The following is an 8,642-nucleotide window of genomic DNA, read 5'->3' on the forward strand; positions in this document are numbered from 1 at the left end:
ACCTGGGTATCTGAGTTGGATGCCCCTGGTACGGCTCGGGATCGCGTGGCCTTCCCCGCGTTTGGACGTGTAATTGCTTGGTGTGGCGTGAGTTGAATTACGGCGACATGGTTGCATCAGACTGGATTAATGGAGGATCAGGGAAAAGCATGTTTTGGGAAAAGCGAAAAAGGAGATAAATCAGGACAGGGATAGTAGCTAAAATCGCTTCTTTCTTTTATGATTTGTCGAGATCAACATAGATGGTAGGGAACAGAGAGCAAATTGTGCACTTTGCTTGAAACCAAATCCATTGAAGCAGTTCGTACTACAGTTCTCAACCTTTGGTAGGTCTGTCGATACGGTTTACTAGCTTGCAGATAGGGTAATTTAGAGTCATACACAGAGGAATATGAGAATAAAAAGCGGACTGCAACCTGATAACAGATAGTTAAATGCTCATTTTGTTTTTACATCGAAAACGAAAGAACTCCAGGGTACGGGCGGGTAAGAATATGATCCACAGCAAGAGGATTGGGGAAGTTTTCAGTTTCCGCAGCTGAAGATTTGTTGAAAGTATTTTTCATGTTTTCCACCTCCTGCCGCTATATATCTTTAAACTGTCCTTTCTAGAAATTCCATTGACAGTGGGCACATTAAAAGATGGAAGAATATGTGCAAATTGCCCATTGAAATGCTCAATTATCAAATTTTGTAGTTCTACATAAATTGCAAAAATGCTGGAATTTGGTACGTACTACTCACATTATTTTCCTCCAGTTAAGATGTTAGTATCAACGTTGTCATAGAAACTTACAAACAGTGGAAAGTATGGCTGTACTCTAACAGAACAGATACTTAGTCTGGCTCGTGTTTATGCATATTTTTCAGAGAAAGCAGTTTTTAAAAATGTTTATGTATATATTTGCTTTAAGATAATCTCCTCGTATCAAGCTCCCTTCCTTCCAAGACGTAACTACTACCTACTCGTTGTCTTTCATCTGTATGGCGCCTCTCGTCGTTGATCAAACACCAAGCTGATTTGCTAATTAAAAAATTAAATTCTTGAGCTGATCACTTACTTGCAGTGCAAGCACGCAACATGTAGCTGTTCTAATCCACAACAACACGCCTACATAATCCGTGATGTTACCCAAGGCCAGATTAATTGGAGTCCAACTTCACTTCTGTATCCATCCCGATTTGTGAACAGACATAGTCAAGTACCCGACCAATCAATGATTGTTGGATCCCAAGAACAGATGTTCACCTCAGACTTACTACTTCAGAGTTCTTACCGCTAAGGGCATACTTTTTGTGAAAGCAAATTCTTGTTTGTGCTTAATTAGCTGCCAAATTTAGCAGGTGATGAATACTTTGACCAGCCAACTTCAGAGTTCTTACCGCTAAGGGCATACTTTTTGTGAAAGCAAATTCTCGTTTGTGCTTAATTAGCTGCCAAATTTAGCAGGTGAATATTTTGACCAGCCAACTACATGCATGCAGGCAGACGGCCGGTGCCACGTCGCCTTAATTATTTGGTTGCAATGGAAAGCAAGAAACTTACTCGTTGTGTGCCAATGAAATACTACTCACAAAGCTCACATTTGGAATTGGAAATGAGACGCGTGCTTCATCCGTTTGAAAAAAGAAACAGCAAACGTGCACATGCCTGTTGCAAAAAAAATATATTTCTAAGAGCAGTAGGAAAGGATCACATTTTTTTGTTGGAATCTTGATTCCTGTAGCGAGTCCGACAACGCTGCTAAACTGACACAACCATCAACAAAGAACTGAGATGGTTCGGAGTCTTGAGACCGCTACATATAAAAGATTCTACGGTTGGTGAGTTGTGACATATCTTTTAATTCCAATTGCAAATTGTATGTAACTATAGTTATGTCCTTATCTCGAGATGCTGCTCTCGCTACCGACCCTTGATCGATAAGGCAGCAGGCTGAGTGGCAGGGTGGAAAGGGCACTTCTTCAATCTGGTCAGCCGGGTGACCTTGGCCAAGTCTGTCCCCACAGCTCTACCCATCTATATCATGACCACACACTAACTACCATTATACGTTCGTAAGTGACTAGAGAAAATCATGCGGACATGGATATAGGTGGGCACAGAGGAAGCCAGAGGCGCAAAATGCAGGGTGACATGGGATCAAGTATACCGACCGAAGGAACTTGGTGGTCTTAGAATTCTACACCTAGAAAAATTTGGTCGCGCGTTCCGACTACGTTGGTTGTGGTTCGCCTGGACTTTGCCAGACAAACCACGGGTTGGCCTTGAGCTTCATTGTGATGACATGGTCTACACCCTCTTCAATTCAGTCACAACAGTCACTATGGGGAATGGGTGCACGACTAAGTTCTAGAACAACAGCTGGTTGTTTGGCACCGCACCGCGAAACATTGCATCGTCCATGTATGCAGAGCTTCGCCCACGCCCACGCATGGTGAGGGCAACACTGAGCAACGATAAATGGATCGATGACATATGGAATGGCATCACACCGGCCTTGCTGCTAGACTACGTTCAGCTCTGAAGAGCTTTGAGAGGTATTGTTCTGATCGAGGAGCTGGACTCCATCATTTGACGACTGATAGCCTCAAGTTGCTATTATGCAAGATTAGGATATCTCTGTCAATTCGATGGAAGTATATTAGTTGATTTTTCCCCGCTCATCTAGGAACCGTGGGCGCCCCCGTGAATAATTTTTTTTGCCTAGCTCCTCATCTAGCACCGCATCTACACGACGGATCGTCTACTGTGTCGAGGCTAGTTGAATTCATATTTCTACCCTCTATGTATACGCAACCTAGAGACCATTGACCACCTGTTCCGTGAATGTTTTTACACCACTCAAGTTTGGTGCACGGTTGCTGCCTGGTCAAATATGTCGACCCTTTCATCAATGGGCCCCCTCTTATTGGTGACGTCAATGCATTACAACCACGCCACCAGCGGCATGTCGCAAGCTAACGAGCCTAGTGCTACTCACTGTCTGAAATCCGTGGAAGGAGCATAACCGATGAATCTTTGATGAAAAGCACAACTCCCTAGGCGCACTCTGCTCTCTTATCAAGGGTGAGTTTAATGTTTGGGTTGGTGCGAAATAAATAGATCCGTTTACTGTATAGTCGGTGTAGTATAGTGTAGTTTTTTTTTTCTTTGTTTCTTTGATTTCTTTTCTAGGATCTTTGTACCATGTCTTTTTTTTCTCCTTCCTATGAATGAATAAGCATTTCTCCTGCTTTTCGTCAAAAAAAAAAAAAGTTATGTCCTCCAAGCATGATGTATATAGGTGATTGCCGAAAGAAAATTAATACTGTTTTCGATGAAGAGAAACTGGTGCTCTTCAACAACCTGCAGTGCAAGCACCCAATATGTAGTAGTTCTAATCCACAAGATTTTACGGTAGCAGTTAGTTGTCTTTTTCTTTTTTGGTGAAATCAAATTCTTGTTTATACTTAGAGTGAATTGCATAAAACTACAAGTATTACGCCATTCGTAGCACAAAACTACAAGTATTGTAAATAGTAACACAAAACTACAGGTATTGTACACTAATTTCACACAAAATCCGATTTTAATTATATTCACTTAAAAATGGTCTTATGTTTCTCCATAAATCTTAAAAATTTTGTTCATGTTCCATAATTCATGTGCAAACTATTTTAATTAGACTCATCCAAAAAAAATCCGTGTATAATTTAAACTAAAATTCTCTAAAAACACTACTTTTATAATTCCTAATAATTGTTAGAGTCTCAAATAAAACCCTAAAAATATGAAAAAAAAAATTCTAGTTTACATAAATTTTTTGGTGAATCTAGTTAAAATGGATTGCACATGGATTATGGAATATATACAAAACTTTCTAGAATTTTTAGAGAAATATAAAAGTATCTTTTTAATCTAATTAGAATCGGGTTTTGTATTAAATTAGTGCATAATACTTATAGTTTTATACCACTAGACACAATACTTATAGTTTTATATTACAAATAGCATAATATTAATTATTTTGTGCAACTCACTATTAATTGGCTGCCAAATTTGACAAGAGGATGCTTTGACCAACCAACTACATGCATGCACATACACACAGGTCCAGTGCCTCGCTGTCTTTGTTATTCATTGCGGTCAGTGCAGCATACAACTCACTAACCTCACACTTGCAATTTGGAAATGAACTGTGTGCTCCATCCGTTAAAAAAAAAACAACCCTTGCACACGCTCGTTGCGAAATATTCCCAATAGCAATAAGAAATGATCATTTTTTTTCTTGTTGGAGTCTTGATTCCTGTAGCGAGCCCGAAAACAGTGCTTGTCAAAATCGGTTAAAAAATAAACAAATCTCACTTATGTGCTGAGCCCAAGAATCAATCTCAACATACAATGACTTTATTGATGATAATCATTACAATATCCATATCTTAACCGACAAACCATCTTACAAAAGACCTCCAAAGGTCGAAGAATCGAACACTGCAGCGGATCCCACGCGTACTCTTTATCTTCACGGATAACTCTATAGGATAAATCGATATAGAACATCTCCTAATATTTCACCTCCTTAAAATCTTGCAACTCTTTTCTAATTAAGTGTTTGGTTATAACAAGTGTGAGCACATATCGTACTCAGCAAGTTGTGAAGGAAATGGTGTGTATATGAAGGTTTTAACAAGAATATGGCTGTCAGTGACATGGGAATCAGGGGTCCCCGAGTCCCGAGGTCAGGATAGCAGAATACCACGTGGCGCCTTCCCTCGGGGACTATCTCCCCGAGGCCCGAGAAGACCCAGTTCCGGGAGGGGTGTTCGGGGCCGTGAACAGCGGTCCCCGAATACCCGTAGTTCCCCGAGGACCCGAGAAGACACGCTTCCGAAAGAGGGAGCTCGAGGCAGGGTGAACAGTGGTCCCCAAGTACCCGTAGTTCTCTAAGGACCCGAAAAGACACTGTCCCAGGAGAGAGCGCTCGGGGCCATGAACAGTGGCCCCCGAGCACCCGGAGTTCCCCGAGGACCGAGAAGAGACATATCCGGGAGAGGATGCTCGGGGCTATAAACAGTAGTCCCCGAGCACCCAGAGTTCTCCGAGGACCTAAAAAGCCGGTGGACCCCACAAGGGCTCAGCGGTGAGGTGTCAGTTGGTAAGAGGCCCGATGCTGCATTTAAGAGGGAGCATGGCCTGTCACGTCCAACCACTCCCCCCACCCTTGTTGTCAGTCCCTGCCACCTCCTGGCAGGACGGTGTGGGGACATTTAATGCGACGGGTCCCATCACACGTCACCCTGCGCGGCTTGGGGATATCGTCGCTGGGCTCGAGGTATATCGCCTACCGCCTGCTGTGTCAGATCTGCTCTGACCGAGCGGGCACGCGGAGTTGCTCGGCAACTGCCCGGTAGGCCCCCCTGCTGCACCCGCTAAAAGGTGGAGTAATGGACGACAGGACCGGCCAAGGGCGCATTTTCAACCTCTCGTAACATCAAACAACAGCCCCATGATGGTTGCTTTCCATTTATAGCTCCTGGGAACTCGTGTCCTCCTTTCTGGGCACGCCAAGCCTCCCCCGACTAGATAAAAGGGGGTGCACCCCGGAGAAGGACAGCTGAAGACAAGTTTTAGAAGTTGAAGAAGCCTGAACAAGCTTGGATGAATCGAAGAAGAAGAAGCTCTAACACACAGTTAGAGGTCGGCACTTGAAGACCGAAGCTCTAGACTTAGACAGAAAAATCTTGTAACACAAGAGATCCAGAGAAAGACATTCTCAGAGCATTAATAGCATACACACATGAGTAGTGTATTACGCTCCGTACGACCCGAACCTGTCTAAAATTCCTTAAGCATTTACTCCCACTAGCAGACGATCATCTGTCCCGCCTACATCTCACATACTCGCATTAAATCCACGTACGAGGTAGACTCAGAATCATCCCCCCGGCCTAATCTCAAAGGGGGTCCCTCAGGATCCCCGCTTGAGGAGTTCATCCTCCGACAGCGGCTAAATGGCTCTTTTTTATAAAACAATATTTAAGTAAAACAATTTGAAAAATGATAATAATTAAGTGAATAACAAACCACCTCAAGATTTCATCCATCTTGACCTAGTCAACTGACCACTTCAATCAAGGTTCTAACTACTAATGTTAAAAAACCAACACCTCAACCATGGCTCCTACCATCAAAGTTAAACTACTTACCAACCACCTCAACCACGATTCCCATCATCGTGACTGACCCATCCCACCACACAATTGACCACACTAACTAAACCATCAAGTTATAATCATGGTAGGTTCTTTATGCCGCTCATGACCATGAGCACGGCTGAATATTCAGTTTTGACACTGCAGAGGTTGTACTTTATCTATAAGTCATGATTTCATCACCCACAAGCAGGTGACTAAGTTTTCATTTTGCCCGTGCTAATAAGGCACACTGCACACTACCTAAGGTGCGTGGTCAGGAGATCACTACAAAGCTTTTACAATGTCCCTCTTAACACATGTGTACCCGCTAAGGTTTCACTACCGCGTGATTCTACCTCAACAACGGAAGCCTCCTCTTGCACCTTTCGGATCCCAAGACATCGTCCTTTTACCGCTCTTCTATTTGGTCTACACTATGCTGTTAGTAAGCAAATTACTTATCTAAATCCGTCTCATACTAGTCTTGTGGTTGTACTATAAACACAGAAATGTCACCCTATGAACCGATCTTTAGATTTGAGCAAGACTACCACTTTCCCATCACACACAAGCCTTGTCGTACCACTTGCTCAAATCCCCATACCATGTTGCTACAAAAATTATTCCATTATATTTTAACATTGTTGCATATGACCATTATCAAGTTCGTGGAATAATTATCATGATTACCATCCCAAAATAAGGCTAAGAATCATCTACCCTTCCATAATCCAAAACCATATTATGGCAACAAGGATGATAAAAAAAATTAAGCTAAAGCCTAACACTTGAGATTCCCAATAAATTATTAGCATCCATGTTTATAAAAAAAATATTTATAAAACTAGAATAAAAATGATCAAGAACACAACTTGTCTTCACTTGATTCAGTTAGGTCTTCAGCGAAATCTCGGTCTTGAAATCCTTCTAGCTCCTTCAGAATGTTGGTGTCTACTCACGAACAATAAGCAAAAAAGCAACACATAAACACTAAAATAAAAAAGAACCAAATATCACACAATAAACAACATCACATACAAGATCACGCTTTTCTGGATAATCTGGCGAAATAACAGGTCTAAACGGAGTTATGGTTAACAAGTTATGATTTTTTAAAGATCAAAACAAGACTAAAAAGATTAACTACAAGTGAAATTATGTTGATAGGAATTTCCTATTACTTTTCCAAAGTCACCTATGATTTTCTGAGATTTTTAGGATTTTTCTAAAATTTATTAGCATTTACTTTAATTATTAAGCTTTATAGAAAAATTAAGTACAATTAAAAAAATTTAAAAATATTATTAAACATTACTATAACTATTTCAGAGTTTATCCTATTTATGGAATTTTTTTCTCTAGAAAACATTATTTAAACCATAGGAAAAACATTAAACAAAATTAAAAAAACATTTATTGGAATTTAAAACCATAAAAAATTAAATAAACCTGTAAAATATTATTAGAAATTAATTTCCTTTTATTATTGTTTTCTAGAATTATTTTTGCAATGAGAAACTATTTATTGCGCAACATTTAAGTATTATGACGCCATCACAACGATTAAAACGAATAAAAGAAAATAAACGCAGACTCGGCATGCTGACTGGGTTGTTTGGCTGATGTGGCATGACACATCAGCAGATTTGCTGAGGTGGCAGGCTGACTCGGAGAGATGACATGGTAAAAGGCTGACTTGGATTATGATGGACACATGGTGGTCTCTGATTGGCCAACAAAGGGGTACGAGATCCTTTTAATCTAGACCGTTGAAACAAGATCGAATGGCTAGGGTTAACTCAGTTGATCTCCGACGAACAAAGGTGACGGTGGCAGCAGACAGCCGGATTATCGCCGAACTCATGTCGCATTGTGCAAAGTTCTTCGACGTGCGGCAGAAAAAGATCAGAGGGTTGCGACAAACTTGTATGAGCTACACATGGTCGTTGGCGAAGAGCAAAGAGGGCTAGCCGCGGCGCGAGATAGGCTACGTGTTTCGACGACGCGCAGGGGGCTCTCGGTTGTGGTTCTCTTGGCGAGAGCTAGGGGAAAACTTGGGTGGCCCAGGAGGAGGCTCGTTAGGAACATGTATATACCCCTGGGCTTGGAAGAGTCCAGTCTTGGCACGATGAGGGTCTAGGGAGGGGTATGGTGGCGGCAGATCCAAAACTTAGTTGATCTTCTTCTGTTTGAATGCTTTCGGTTAGAGATAAGTAGCAAAGGTCTCGTGCGTCCCACAGAGTCCATCTAGCGAAGCTTCGGTAAGAATCCCCTTCTCTATCACGTTGGATTTTCTCAATTTTGAAGCAGCAGGCAGTTTCATCTTCGACTCGGATCCTTCAATCTCTTCGCGCCTTGGTGGAGATAAGGCAGGCGAGCTTTAGTAGAGTCCATGTGGTGTCGGACTCGTTGGTCTCCAGGAGTCTTTGGTTGCAACTCGGTCGGCTCAGGTGTGACGCATCACC

This window comes from Phragmites australis, chromosome 7 (assembly GCF_958298935.1).
Source record: "Phragmites australis chromosome 7, lpPhrAust1.1, whole genome shotgun sequence".
Lineage (NCBI taxonomy): Eukaryota > Viridiplantae > Streptophyta > Magnoliopsida > Poales > Poaceae > Phragmites > Phragmites australis.